Raw genomic sequence first — 14,903 nt, 5'->3', positions numbered from 1 at the left:
GAGGCAGAAGAGGGCCTTCCAGCCTGGGTCACAACACACGTATGGACATCTGAGGCCACAGAACTGGCAGACACTCGAAAGGAAAAAAAAAAAAAACATAACGGTGATGTGATGTCAAGGAGATTAAGTGGGAGTCAGTCAAATGTGGAGACTGAAATCACAGGGATTTGCAACTATCTGAATTCATATGACTTTGCTCACTTGTCTATCAGGGATCGCCACTGCTAGAAAGGCAGTTCTGCCTAAGCAGAGTCTTTGTCAGTGGGGTTGACCCCTCTAATTCCTGACATCTAGAAGGTACTTAAATATTTTTAATGAATGACAGCACTGGTAAGATTTCACTAAGATGCAGTATATCCCATCAAGAACACTCATCTGGTTAACAAGCCATTAAAACTGCTCAGCAAAGAAGGTTCTTTATCCACAAAGACCCATGGATGGAATCACACATGAAGACTTTCCCCAAGGTTTATTGATATGCTGCTGCTGCTAAGTCGCTTCAGTCGTGTCCGACTCTGTGTGACCCCATAGACGGCAGCCCACCAGGCTCCCCCGTCCCTGGGATTCTCCAGGTAAGAACACTGGAGTGGGTTGCCATTTCCTTCTCCAATGCATGAAAGTGAAAAGTGAAAGTGAAGTCGCTCAGTCGTGTCTGACTCTTAGCAACCCCATGGACTGCAGCCTACCAGGCTCCTCCATCCATGGGATTTTCCAGGCAAGAGTACTGGAGTGGGGTGCCATTGCCTTCTCCTTATTGATATGGGCCCGCCCTAACTCAGGAATACACTTTTGGAATCCATGCGCAATTTAGATCAGAGGGAATATGTGGGAGGGTGGAAAGTATATGAGGAGAGACCCTGTGAATAATAAAACAACTGAACATCTGTGACTCAAACTCTAATTAGTAAATCTTCTGAAAGTCAGGACTGCAATTCATTCCAAACATACAATGCATTTGTAGCTTCAGTTACAACCAGTGCCAGCTGTTTTCCATTGTACGCTGGCCTCTCTAGAGCAAGCGTGGCCTAGGGGTCAGCAGACACTGATGCTGAGCAGGGCAGGTAGGAAGGACCTCGATGATGTGGGAAAGGGAGGAGCTGTAAAGTCATACCAGGAATTGCGTCTCAGCTCTGGCCACATCAAGGCTGTTGTGTGTGTGGCCTTTGGCAATTGATTCCTTCACCCTACACTTTCGGGTCTTCGCCTGGAAGCAGAGAATCCTGTACTTTGCAGGGGTTGCTATTGAAGAAGGAATAAAACAAGCCACACTAATTTCCTTGGCAAAGAATGAATTGTAGCAACTGACCAGCAGTCTTGTTTTTGACCAGTGCTTGGCCAAGTGAAACTGCCCGACTAATGACACCAGAATCGCTGGAGAAAAGCCTTCCCCCACAGCAGGTCCTCGGAGTATCTGAGATGGAGCCACCAGCAGTCTCCCAAGCTTCTCCGGTGATCCTGATGCTCAACTAAACAGCAGACCACTACAGTTATACTGCTGCTGCTGCTGCTGCTAAGTTGCTTCAGTCGTGTCCCACTCTGTGCGACCCCATAGACGGCAGCCCACCAGGCTCCCCCGTCCCTGGGATTCTCCAGGCAAGAACACTGGAGTGGGGTGCCATTTTCTTCTCCAATGCATGAAAGTGAAAAGTGAAAGTGAAGTCGCTTCAGTCGTGTCTGACTCTGTGCGACCCCATAGACGGCAGCCCACCAGGCTCCCCCGTCCCTGGGATTCTCCAGGCAAGAACACTGGAGTGGGTTGCCATTTCCTTCTCCAATGCATGAAAGTGAAAAGTGAAAGTGAAGTCGCTCAGTCGTGTCCGACTCTGTGCGACCCCATAGACGGCAGCCCACCAGGCTCCCCCGTCCCTGGGATTCTCCAGGCAAGAACACTGGAGTGGGTTGCCATTTCCTTCTCCAATGCATGAAAGTGAAAAGTGAAAGTGAAGTCGCTTCAGTCGTGTCCCACTCTGTGCGACCCCATAGACGGCAGCCCACCAGGCTCCCCCATCCCTGGGATTCTCTAGGCAAGAACACTGGAGTGGGTTGCCATTTCCTTCTCCAATGCATGAAAGTGAAAAGTGAAAGTCGCTCAGTCGTGTCCATCTCTGTGTGACCCCATAGACGGCAGCCCACCAGGCTCCCCCGTTCCTGGGATTCTCCAGGCAAGAACACTGGAGTGGGGTGCCATTTATACTGCACCACCACTAAAACCAGCATCACAAGCAGCAAGAAGCCTGAAATATGGTGCCCACCACCCCTAAATGCCCAGCCCTCAGAGCCCTATTCAGGGAAAGACCTTGTAGAAGAGGTAATCAAACCCTGCTTGTGATATAGTCTAAATATTTATGCTGCCAAATAAGAACTCCTGTTGATGTTATTTCCTCTCCCCCATATTATATCCAATTCATATTGTTTGCCTCGGCCCATTAAAATCCAATGGATTTCTTTTCTGACATCAGCAATGTTGAGCACTTTAGAGAAAAAAAAAAAATTACAAGATGTGTGCTAGCTCGGTAGTACAATCTTGTTTATACAGCTCTAATCTGACTGAGTGGGCAGGAACCTCAAGGGGGAAGAAGGAAGAGCAACAGCTCTTAAGAACAAACAACGCTTTCTGTTACTGCAGAGTCTGCCAACTTGATGTCTCCTATATACTCAGAGTTCAGCTACTCCATGACGGCTTGAGTGTCTGTTTCAAGTAATGCACCAAAGATCTGAAAACAAGGGGCTATAGGCTATAGTTCAACCCTTAGGGGTCAATCTTGCTGGCATGCCAGGTACCCAGGATTTTACTAGGCTGTAGTCACTTGGGACTTCATTTTAAGGAAGTCATTTTAGGGCTTCAGTTAGAACTTAAGGATTCCCAAGAGCTGATTCAAGGACCTGAACAAGATAAGCAGCCTCAGAATCACCAGGTTGGGAGGGGGAGGGGGCGGGGGGAGAGCGGTGATAAAGATACATGTTCCTGGTTCCCATGCTCCAGAAATTCTAATCCTGTAGGCCTAGGACAGTCCCTTTGTTGTTGTTCAGTCGCTAAATTGTGTCCAACTCTTTCTGACCCCAGAGACTGCAGCACACCAGGCTTCCCTGTCCTTCACCATCTCCCAGAGTTTACTGAGTTGGTGATGCTATCTAACCATTTCATCTCTGCTGCGCGCTTCTCCTCTTGCCCTCGATCGTTCCCAGCATCAGGGTCTTTTCCAATGAGTCAGCTGTTTGCATCAGGTGGCCAACACATTGGAGCTTCAGCTTCAGCCTTCCAATGAATATTCAGCGTTGATTTCCTTTAGGATTGACTGCTTTGAGCTTTTTGCAGTCCAAGGGACTCTCTATAGAGTCTTCTCCAGCACTACAACTCAAAGGATGTCCCTGGAGACTTATAAATGAAAACGTCCCTCCGGTGATTTGGAGGCACAGTCAGATTTGGGAACTAGTGACTTAGATCCCATGGAGTCTGCCTTCTCTTCACCTGATCACTCCCATCCTGCCCCGTGCTGCTGACTCGCTGGGCAGCCATGCTAAGGTAGGGCTTCTTTAACTTCCCTTGAATTCTGCCAGAAACTCACTGTGATGGATAAAGCTAGGATCCTGGAGTCAAAGAACTGGCTCTCAGTCCTGGCCACACTACTTAAGAGCCGTGCAACCATGAACAACGTATTTCTATGCTTATTTAGCCTCGTTGAGCCTTGGTTTCCTCTTCCATCAGATCAGATCAGATCAGATCAGTCGCTCAGTCGTGTCCGACTCTTTGCGACCCCATGAATCACAGCACGCCAGGCCTCCCTGTCCATCACCAACTCCCGGAGTTCACTGAGACCCACATCCATTGAGTCAGCGATGCCATCCAGCCATCTCATCCTCTGTCATCCCCTTCTCCTCTTGCCCCCAATCCCTCCCAGCATCAGAGTCTTCCAATGAGTCAACTCTTCGAGTGAGGTGGCCAAAGTACTGGAGTTTCAGCTTTAGCATCATTCCTTCCAAAGAAATCGCAGGGCTAATCTCACCTGTACCAGTGGGTCTCCACTTTGCCTGCTCATTAGAATCACTTAGGCAATGACTCACAGCAACTCTAACACGTGGATGTTATCACTCCCACACTACAGATGAGAACACTGAAGCTCAAGAACATAGGCCACTTGCCCAAAGGTAAACAGCCTGTCAGTCAAGAATCTAGAATTTAAATCCCACAGACTTCAAGGCCCACAAACTTTCTCCAACAAGTCAGCTTGGTCTCCAGTGAAATCACTGATACAAAGTATTGAAAACAAAAATTTTTAAATACACAAAATTTCAGTATATACTTAAATATACAGTATTTAGCACACATAGACTAATTACAGCATGCTCAGTAGTAGGTACTTCTGGTACATGATACAACTGGTACATAGCAGGTTCCCAACTAATTAGTGGCTCTTTCTTAATGACATCAGTGAAGCGGATGTCCCCTTATCAACCCTACCTGAAGGCATATACATAAATACAATCCTAAGTTGCTCAGCTGCCTGACAGCCTAAACAAACTAATCAACCAAAGCTGCTTATAAAGAGAAATATTTTTGCATTCCTTATATTAAATACAAGTCCTAAAAAGCTGGGAGGGAGAAGTGGAAAGTTCTTCACAGAGCAGGATGCGCTTGGCCATGTGACATGCCTCTGGTTCTGTTACTACAATCTGTGCTTGGAGTTGAGGGCATCCTCTCTTACCAGGGGCTGTGAACTCCACACAGCTCTGGACAGTGCAGACCCTGCCAATTCTTAGCTGACTCCTCTTGCCTTTTGAACTTTTCTTCTGTTAACAGTATACCCCCTATGTCCTTCCACCTCCTCTCTGAACTCGAACCTTCTGTGACCCTCATGGCAATCTGGCTCCCCTCAAAACATCCCCTGCCCTGCACGTAGTGGTCCTCACCCTACCTATCTCAAGACCAGGAAGGAAGGCAAGCATCCTCCTCGTTCTCCACTCTTGCTTCAGTGATTTCCCTCCTGTCGCTCTACCCAAACTTCTCTTGCAACACTCAGACCATCAGCCATGCCATTGTTAAGGCGTGAGGCCACCCATCCTCTCCTGTTAAGCCTTTGCATTTCCTGAAGATTCCAGCTTGCAGGTCTCAGAGGTTTTCTCCATCCCTTGGTCAACTCAGCGACTTTAATGTTAGAGCCAGAGCTGGTTTGTCTGCCCTTCTCTTCCCTCATCTGAACTCTTTCCCTTCCTCCTCCTCAGTGACCATCTCACATGGCCACATGCTGAATCTTGCCATCCCTGGTGACTGTAACATTTCAAGTCCCAGTACAAACCAAGAGGGCACCCTCTTCCCACTGCCCCTCTTTTCAGATCACCTACTCTACATTCCCAGCAAACATTCCTCATCCTTAGACATTCCATCCATTTCAACCACACCTTTGGCACCATCCTTACTGCTCCTCACTCTGCCTTCACATTCTTCTCTCCCTGGCTCCAATATTTCACTCACTCATCATCACTCTCTTGCAAATGGCCTCCACTTCCTCACGTCCCCCTTTCTGTGCCATATTTGCTGACAAAACTCCAACACTGGTGGAACCCAACTCTCCGCCACACAATATCTGAATATCCAAGTTCACATCGGGCAGGTGAACACTGTAAGATGGGGAGGAAATCACACCACCAGGCTGACAAGCTGCAGTTTAGATTCATGAGCACAAAATTTCAATGAGAAGAAAGGAAAGAAGGAAGGGAGGGAGGAAGGAAAAACAAAAAGGAAAAGAAAGCAAGTCAATTCTGCTCACCAAACCTAAAAGGTTTTCCTGCCAAACTTGCCTTCTGAATTGGCTATCTTACAACTTCTCCTTGTTCAAGCTTCATTCATGGTCTCAGTTGATGGGCTCAGTTCGAAATCCACTGAAGAAATGGAAGCCAGCAGAAGGCAAGGCACTTTGCCAACAAAGGTCCATATAGTCAAAGCTATGGCTTCTCCAGTAGTCATGTACGGATGTGAGTTGAACCTTAAAGAAGGCTGAGAGCCGAAGAATTGATGCTTTCAGACTGTGGTGCCAGAGAAGACTCTTGAGAGTCTCTTGGACAGCAAGGAGATCAAACCTGTCAGTCCTAAAGGAGATCAATGCTGAATATTCATTGGATGGACTGATACTGAAGCTGAAGTTCCAATACTCTGGCCACCTGATGGGACGAGCTGATTCACTGGAAAAAGACCTTGATGCTGGGAAAGATTCAAGGCAGGAGGAGAAGGGGATGACAGAGGATAAGATGGTTGGATGACATCACTCACTCAACAGACATGATGAGTTTGAGCAAACTCTAGGAGACAGTGAAGGACAGGAAGCCTGGTGTTCTGCAGTCCATGGAGTCGCAAAAAGTCGGACATGACTTAGCGACTGAACAACAACAAGAAGGCAAGTCCCTCATCTTGAGACAGCCTCACCTAAGCCACCAAGTTCTTGGTCTTCTTTCCACTGCAATAGAAACGTTGCTGCATTTACTAAAGGGAAGTTGCTCTGCTTTTGCTCTTCACTGGAAGGTGATAGATAGCACATTGCTTCTCAACTACACCCTCTCACCACACTGACAGGCTCCAATATGATAACAGCAGATGACACCTCAAAGACCTCCAAGACACTTACTCTCTGAAGTGTAAGACAACAACATCGTTGCTGTTATTCAGTTGCTAAGTTGTGTCCAACGTTTTGCGACCCCATGAATTGCAGCAAGCTAGGCTTCCCTGTCCTTCACTATCTCCTTGAGTTTGTTCAAACTCATGTCCATTGAGTCATAGGGAAATGTTAAGTCAAGAGAAATCAAAAACAAGAAGACCAGGGGAATTTGAAGCTTCTAGCAGCTACAACTACAACAAACATTAAGCATAGCCCAACTCCTGGCCAAGTTAAATAAAACTTCACGGGGAAGGCCTGGTTACCTCAGTGTCTATTACCTGATTCATCATATTCAGCTTTCAAGAAAAAAAAAATCATGATCCATGCTGAAGTAAGGAAAACACACCATCTAGAGAGACAAGCAGTTGTGAAAACCAGATATGACACAGAAGTTGATATTATCAGACAAGAAATTTAAAATCACTATGATCAAATATGCTAAAGGTTCTAACAGAAAAATAGATGATAATGAAAGCAGAGAGGTAGAAATGCTTCCAAAAAACCCTTAAAAAGGAAATGCTAAAAGTCAAAAACACTGCAACAAGTGAAGAATGCCTCCAATGGGCTCACGAGTGGACTCTATATGGCCAGGGAAAGATTCAGTGAGCTTGAGGTCAACAGAAACTTCCAAAAGTGGGGGAAAAAACAGGGGGGGGGAGCAGGAAGAGAAAATTTTAATGGAAGAGAATACACAAAAACTATGGTACATATCAAAAGGTATAAGTATAACTGCAGTACCAGGAGGAAAAAAAAGAGAAAGAAGACATATTTAAAGGGATATTGACAGAATTTTCCAAAGTTAATGATTGACACAAAACGCAGATCCAGAAAGATAAGAGACCAATCAGCATCCATTAAAACAGAACAGTACCCCGAGACATACCATATTCACACTGCAGAAGATGAAAGACAAAGGAAAAATCTTGAGAGAAACAAGAATAAAAACCTTAGCTATGGAAAAATAAGGATAAGAATTACATGGGGCCTCTCACCAGAAATCTCACAAACATGAGTGCAACTGAATACTAAAAATATTGGGAGAGAAAAAAACACCAACTTGGAAGTCTACATCTAGTGAAATGATCCTTCAGAAGGGAAGGAAAAATAAACTTTCTCAAACAATAAATACCGAGAGAGTTCATCACTAGCCGACTTGCCAGCAAGAAATGCTAAAAGCTCTTCAGGCAGAGGAAAATGTTATTGGTCAGAAACTTGGATCTACCAAATTAAAGAGCAAGCATCAGGGAAGAAATAAAGGGAAATAAAATCTTGTATTTTATTATTCTTAATTGACCTAGAAGAAGAGAGTAAGACTTTCTAGATTGTGTTTTTTCATTGCCTCTTAGCATGGCTTGTGATTTTTTGTTGAAAGCCAAACACAATGCATCAGGTAACAGGAACTGAGGTAACCAGGGCTTCCACATGAGGTTTTTATTTAGTTTGGCCAGAAAAATTAAAAAAAAAAAACTTTTTTAAAGATTAGCCTATCAGTGCCTAACACGGAGCTCGGGAGTAGCCCCCTCCCCAGACAATCAACTAGTTCAAGGGTCAGCCAATGAGGGCCCCTGGGACAAACCTAGCCTTCTGCCTGTTTTCATATGGTCTGTGAGCTAAGAATGGTTTTCACCTTTTCAGATGGTAGAAAAAAGTTAAAAGAAGAAGAATACTTTGTGACACATGAAAACTGCATAAAATCAATATTCTGTGCCATAAACAAAGTTTTGCCAACACCCACCTGTTTACTTATTGCCTTGGCTCCTTTCATACTGTAAGGGCGGGGCTGAGAAGTTGTAGCAGAGTTGATGTGGCCCACAGAGCCCAAAGTATTTACTCTTTGATCCTTCACATAACTTTTTTTCTGTTCCCTGAACAAGCCTGATCACTTCATTTTTCAGAGGCTGGAAGCAAGGCCTGGGAGACAGAATTACACTCGAATGTCACTTTCCTGGTCAGTTAACAGAGCCAGTGTGAAAATGCAAGTCTTCAGATCCAAGTGCCCAAGAGGACTTACATTTTGTAAGTACAGATTTTAAGATCGTAGTGTGTAATACTACTGACTAATACTACTGACTCTAGGGACTGCATAAGTAACATTTTATTATTGTCTTATTTCACATGAAAGATAGTGTGACGACCAGAGGAGAAACAGGGGTGACAGAGAAGCTTTGCCAGCTTCTATGCACAAGAAGGGGATCACTGAGAGATGAAGGGGATGACATGTTCCTAGGGGACCAAGAAGAAAAGCACTCCAATTGGCTTCTTTTTTTAGAGGATGTCAGTTTCACTCCTTGGGATTTGGGTCTTTTCTTTCTTCTTTTTTTAATTTTTAGAACAGGTAAAAATCAGTATCTTTATACTCTAAAACTAGGCAGTTAAATATGGGGTCCAGGACTTCGCTGATAGTCCAGTGGTTAAGAGTCTGCCTGCCATTGCAGGGAACATGGGTTCAGTCCCTGGTCTGGGAAGAGTCCCTCTGCTACAGAGCAACTAAGCCCAGGCGCCACAACTACAGAAGCTCTAGCCCATAGAGCCCGTCGTCTACAACAAGAGAAGCCACCACAGTGAGACGCGTTGAGAAAGCCCAAGCATAGCAACAAGACCTAGCACAGGCAAAAGCAAATACATTAAATAAATTTCTTTTTTTTTTGAAAAATAAGGGATCCATCTCTTTCATGACTCTGCAGTGCATACACGTGGAGTGTACAGACACTTCCCCTTCTGGAGACAGCAAGACTTGACAAAAGAAAGATCTATTCATAAGGCTCATCAGGCAGGAGAAATATAGGTCAAAGAAATAAGAAGATAGATTCCTAAGGGTACGATTTTATTCATATTATGTAGATGGAAGACAAAAATAGTACAATCAGAATGTACCATATCCTACACTAGAGGTCTGTCTTATAGCAGAACATACACACACCCCCCAGAACAACTAGAAAAGTTGGATAAAATTTTGAAAAGAGAGCTCCCAATGCAATGAGGTCATATGGAGAAGAGGGAAGTTTAGAAGGGAGTGGACATTTCTGCAACATTGCTGTAATGTACCTTGTCAAGTCCAACATCCATTCATGAAAATACTCTGAGCAAAATGTAAATGTGAGGAAATTTGCTTAATTTGATAAGGGATATATTAAAAACACATATAGTGACTCTTCAAAAATTTTCCCACCGAGATTAGGAATGAGACAAGGATGCCCACTATGACCACTCCTATTCACCATTATATTAGAGGTCTCAGCCAATGCAACAGACAAGAAAAAGACATAAAAGGCACAAAGACAGCAATTCTGTTTGTTTAGTCACTCAGTCATATCCAACTCTTTTGCAACCCAATGGACTGTGGTCCACCAGGCTCCTCTGTCCATGGGAATTCCCAAGCAAGAATACTCGAGTGGGTTGCCATTTCCTTCTCCAGGGGATCTTCCCCACCCAGGGACTGAACCTGCATCTCCTGCACTGCAGGCAGATTCTTTACCACTAAGCCATCTGGGAAGCCAACAATGACTGCAAAACAAAGAGTAAAAACTTTTTGCATGTAATTTAATTATGTATATGGAAAAGTCATAATAATCTACCGATCAGACTTACTAGGATTTACAAGTGAATTTAACAAAATCACTGGATATAAGGTCGATATATAAAAATCAACTGTGTTTCTATATACCCACAACAAATAATCAGAAAAGGATGTTTTTAAAAGATACCATTTAAAACAAACCAGAATTTGTTTTAAAAACCCAAATTGATAAAAACAGATAATCCAACTGAAAAATAGGCAATAAACTTGAAGAGGGACTACAAAAGATTAAATAAAAGTGACCAAAAAAAAAATACTAACAAGGCACATCATTAGTCACCAAGGCAAACTGAGACCACAATGAGACACAACTGCCCACCCACCATAATGGCTACCATTTAAAAGTCTGACAGTTCCAAGTGTGGACAAGCATTTGGAGAAATCGAAACACTCCTAAACTGATGATGGAGGCATAAACTGGTACAACCACTTAGAAAATCTCTTTGTAAGGCCCTCCTAAATTTGAATACATGTCCCAGAAATCCAGTCTTAGGAGTGTAACAAACAAAAACCCATTCATACGTGTGCCAAAAAACACACACAAAAAATTACAGAAGCATTATTCACAGTAACCCTAAACTGGAAATGTCCCAAATACACATCAACAGATGAATAAACTGTGAAATGTAACTGAGTGGGTTGCGATACAGCAGTAAAAATAAACTATTGCTACATACCACATCATGGATGAATCTCTCAAACAGTATTGTGCCTAAGAAGAAACAAAAAGAGTATATACATATAATTCCATATATATTTCACATATTTCAAATATGAGAAAGATATGGTGTTAGAAATCAGGTTAGTGGTCACCACTGGGGAAAGAGAACATGTAGTACCACTGGGAGGGTGCAAGAGGTAGTTTTGGGGGCAATGGTAATATTCTCTCTCTTAACCTGGGAGTGACAATATAGATGTATTTACTCTTTGAAAATTCACTGAGAAATGAGTTGTGTACTTTTCGAGGAAGAACGCAAATATTCTTGGAAAAGGATATAGCATCTCTGATTCTCAAGGTAGCACTCACATCATCTAAAGCAATACAAAAAGTGATGACATTGCAGAGATATGGTTGCAGGGATGCTGGAGGAGCTAGAGGTTGTATCTGCCACGACTATATACATACTCAATTACTCTGTGTGTAGGCATAGACCAGGAGCAACAATCACAGAACTAGAGAAGTGATACAGAAGTGAAGCAAGATTAGAAACACACTACTTAAGGAATGCTTCGCATTACCCAAAGACTTTATTTTGGATAACGAAAGTCTTCCAACTCTTACAAAATATCTCAGAACTTCCAAAGAGTGGTTGAAATACTCTGCACTTGTTCTTAATAACTTTCTGAAAGTGAAAGTCACTCAGTCGTGTCCTATTTTTTGCGACCCCATGGACTATACAGTCCATGGAATTCTCCAGGCCAGAATACTGGAGTTGGGTATAGCCCAACTTCTCCAGGGGATCTTCCCAACCCAGGGATTGAACCCATGTCTCCCTGCACTGCAGGCAGATTCTTTACCAGCTGAGCCACAAGAGAAGCCCAAGAACACTGGAGTGGGTAGCCTATCCCTTCCCCAGTGGATCTTCCTGACCCAGGAATCAAACTGGGGTCTCCTGCATTGCAGGCGGATTCTTTACCAACTGAGCTTTCAAGGAAGCCCATTACTCCCCAGCAAATATATCCAAAGTCTTTCAGCCAGTTTAGAAGTTTGAGGTAGATACTGTATTTTTTGCCCAGTATATATATATATATATGTATGTATGTATGTATGTATGTATGTATGTATGTGTGTGTGTGTGTGTGTGTGTGTGTGTGTGTAAAGTTTACTTCTTCTGTCGGAGAAAGATGGGCCCGTGAACTGTCCTCAGCAAAGTATGCCATACCACAGGGCACACTCATTGGACCAAGACAGACATGTGAGTCTAATCAGGACCAATCAGGATCCTTCTGAGGGGTAAGATAAGAACACTGGAAGAAAGAAGTCCCCTTCCCCATGAGGGATTAGTCTGAAACCCTATGAAGGGAAGGAGATTAATGACTACCTTTTTTGTGTGGCACAGAAGGAGGATATCAAGATGATGAGGTGTCAGTAAGAGGTGCTAATGGTATCATTTAAGTCCCTGGATCTAGCCATGCCTGAATTCCAAGATTTACTAGTCCGAGTAATTCCTTTTTGCTTCAGTTGGTTTGAATTTTGTTTCAGTGCAGTTGTTTTTTGTCTACATCCAAGAGAACTCTGAATCATCATTATCACTGTTACCTTTATTATATATTATTATTATATACATGTGGCATTCAATTCCTTCAATAGACTGGCCCCAATTTTCACTTCTTGTCTTGTCAGTCACTATTTCTCCATGTATAACCAACAATATGAATAATTTCAACCACAGGAAACTTTCCTCAACCAAGAATTCTCAATAAGCAAAGTTCAACTTAAAAAAAAGCCTACTTCCAAATAACACTTCTGATAGTCAACTGGTCATTCCTGTTAAGGACAATTAGAAAATATAAGAAACTGGGGATTAGAAATGGATTTTTTTAAGTGGGGGAGTATGGCAGATGGCAGGCTGGGTAAGTGGTTTTTGCAGAGAAGCTTTTGAAAGCTAAAGGAAGCCAAAGAAGGGAAAACCTAGAATCGACAGCATATGCTTTGGCATAAAGCTAAACACCCTATGTGTTAGGGTGAGACATCTGAGAACTTCCTAACTGGTCATGCCAAGCAAGTTAAATTAAGTTTATCCCAAGATGTATCCACTCTCCCCTTGAGCCACAGGACGATCCGGGAGCCAGTGGTCACTCTCTCAGTCCGAAAGTCAAAAAGGCATTGAACATTTGGAAAGTGAGCCTGACACAGTGGGTAGAAATGCCCATTTGCATGGAAGCTGTGCATTGACTGTAATAAAGCAAACCCATTTTCTCTCGTTTCACTGCAGGGGACCAAACTCCTTGATAACAGTGAGAAGTAACTAGAAATTCATTGTGACATATCCTCCATTACCAACATCAGGTGAGGAAAATGTCATTCAGTCTGCCTTGCTTTCTCATTTTACCTGCAGTAAACATAAATAGTCAACAATTTTCCTTACAACCTAAATTACCTTTCCCTGTTTCCCCTTAAGTTCTAAGCTCATCTACCCAGACTGAAAGTACCTGACTCAAAAGAGAGGTATTAAAAATCCTTTGCACACTATGTCACCTCTAATCTTTTACTTACACTGAACTGCCTGAAGCACACTTTGGCCACCTGCGTCTCCTGCCGCATCACTGCAGGCCCCCAACCCGTTGGTCCTCCAACACCCAGCTCATCCACTCAGCCTCTTCAGTGAAGTCTCCCTCCCCCATTCCATGTAAGCGTGCCTGTCTTACCACATCCTGTTAATCCATCTTTTTCCCCCTCAACAGAATTTAAAACTTCCTAAACACCAGAGCCACATCTGATTAATCATCATCTACAAAAGGGCCTTCAGTAGTGGGACCACTGACACGATCAACAAGCAAGACAAGGAGCAGAGAAGAACACCAGAGACTTTAGATCAACAGTGACTTAGGATAGGGACCTGTATCCTCCCCCAGCCCCCAACTAAGAATTGACTAAACCTCAGATTTCCAGGAATACTCTCCCTTTCAAGAATGCCCTCAAAGCAATCATAATTTTTCAGCCCTGTTCTGCACCTGGGGAGAACACAGATCAGTAGCATTAAGTGGTTTTGTCTAATGTCACCAGCAGTCAAGCCCCTAAACTACCTGCCATTCTGAAAGTTAAAGTGCCTTCCCTTAAAAAAAAAAACAACTCAAATATAATCAATAAATGTAATCTTTGTGAATGCATCCTTTCTATTTTGACCAGCTGCTGAATCAGTCTTTGTTTTAGGATGTATGGTCAGCAAAATAATATAATGGCAGCTTCCTGTTCGGTTTGGAATCTAAATACTGTTAACACTTACATAGTGGCTTCAGAGAAAGATATATAGGATATTTAAGTTGTTGTTTTTCTTCTACAGAGGTCATAAGCAGAAGGAAAAAAAAAAAAAAAAACAACCGCCAGCTCAAACAAGTGTTCTATTTGGATTGGGCAGTGTAGATCCCTATAATATTTTTCTAATTGGAATTAGTTGCCAATGACTAAAACTGGATGAAACAAATGGATGACAACAGCTTTCTGAGCAGCACACACCCTTTGCTTTAACACAGTCCTCACCTACCCTAACGCTTCTCGACCCTGAGGTCTAGCACCAGATGCCATTCATCATCACACATGGATGGCTGTTGGGCTTTTAAAAAAAGCAAAATTGTTTTCTGGCTCCTATCTCTCTTTCAAAAATGTGGCAGAGGGCCCCTGGTTTCAAGAAAACTGAGGATAAGTACATTTCTTTCTGGGAGTAAAAACTTTCTACATGTTTCACACATAAAGCATGATTTGGATGGGTCAAAAAATGCAACAACTTAAGCTAACGTGAAAGAAACCCCACTTGCTTCATTCATCTGCTTTACCTAACTGGCTCTGTGTTTGAGTTTGCAACCCGTTTTCTAAGGCTTTTTCCTCCCTTCATTCATTCTACAATCAGCTCTCAAGCAATTACTATAAACCAGAATCTGACAAATGGTGAAGCAACAAGAGGGAATAAAACAGAGTTCTTGCTCTCAGGGAGTGGACATTTTAGTGGATGGAGACAGAC

At 43.2% G+C, this 14,903-nt stretch overlaps 1 protein-coding gene across 18 annotated transcripts in view; it reads right to left on the bottom strand.

The window, feature by feature from the left end:
• RGS6 (regulator of G protein signaling 6) overlaps window positions 1-14,903 on the bottom strand; it is a 612,180-nt gene that overhangs the window by 589,180 nt on the left and 8,097 nt on the right. The window contains exon 1 of one of the 18 annotated variants that reach the window (XM_024998115.2): window positions 10,902-11,176. The exons of the other annotated variants lie outside the window; for them this stretch is intronic. The gene's annotated coding sequence lies outside the window, so the exon portion shown is untranslated. Of the gene's footprint in view, window positions 1-10,901; window positions 11,177-14,903 lie in introns of those variants that run through there. 18 annotated transcript variants of the gene reach the window in all.

This window comes from Bos taurus, chromosome 10, assembly GCF_002263795.3.
Source record: "Bos taurus isolate L1 Dominette 01449 registration number 42190680 breed Hereford chromosome 10, ARS-UCD2.0, whole genome shotgun sequence".
In the NCBI taxonomy this organism is placed as follows: domain Eukaryota; kingdom Metazoa; phylum Chordata; class Mammalia; order Artiodactyla; family Bovidae; genus Bos; species Bos taurus.
The sequence above is the reverse complement of the archived record's forward strand: the minus strand, read 5'-3'. Positions and strand labels throughout refer to the sequence as shown.